The sequence below is a fragment of the Amaranthus tricolor genome, chromosome 11, assembly GCF_026212465.1.
Source record: "Amaranthus tricolor cultivar Red isolate AtriRed21 chromosome 11, ASM2621246v1, whole genome shotgun sequence".
NCBI lineage: Eukaryota > Viridiplantae > Streptophyta > Magnoliopsida > Caryophyllales > Amaranthaceae > Amaranthus > Amaranthus tricolor.
Window position 1 is genome coordinate 12,416,660 of NC_080057.1, and position 652 is coordinate 12,417,311.

At 42.3% G+C, this 652-nt stretch overlaps 1 non-coding gene across 1 annotated transcript; it reads left to right on the forward strand.

The window, feature by feature from the left end:
• Nucleotides 1-544: 544 nt before the first annotated feature.
• LOC130827980 (small nucleolar RNA R71) lies at nt 545-652 on the forward strand. The gene has a single exon (XR_009047293.1). It is a non-coding gene; the product is annotated as a small nucleolar RNA R71 (small nucleolar RNA).

Below are 652 nucleotides of genomic sequence, written 5' to 3' on the forward strand. Positions count from 1 at the left end.
ATTATTGTTGTGGTGCTTGTGGTGGAAAGTTTTGCTGTTGAGGATTTAACACATTGTTGCTGCGATATGACAAGTTAGGATGATTCTGAATTCCAGGATAGTAGCTATTGTTGTTGAAAGGAGGGCGAGCTTGAAAAGCATTGACTTGCTTTGGCACTCCCATAGCTCCATTGGGATTAACAGAACACTCCATTAGAGAATGACCATGCACACCGCAATAATCACAAGCAACTCCACCTTGGCTAGAGGTAGCCATAGCATTGACGGGCATAGATGTATTAGCATTCATGCGCATCCCATCAATTTTCGCATTGAAAGCTGAGATTTGTGATGATAGAAGGGAATAAGTTTCAACTTCATGCTTCCCCTTCCTTGGTGCTTGAGCTGCGCGCCTAGATGAGCTATTCCATTGATTTTCAGCAAGAGTGAAATAGCCTCAGAAGTTTGTTTGTTCATGAAAGAGCCGCCAGCCGCACCATCTACCATCCTCTTAGTCTCATTATCAAGACCATTATAAAAAGATTGCATAAGAATTTCCTTCTCAATACCGTGATGAGGGCACATATATTGGTAATCTTTGAATCTCTCCCACGCATCATGAAAAGTCTCCCCCGCATCTTGTGAGAAACTATAGAGCTTAACTCTGTAGTCA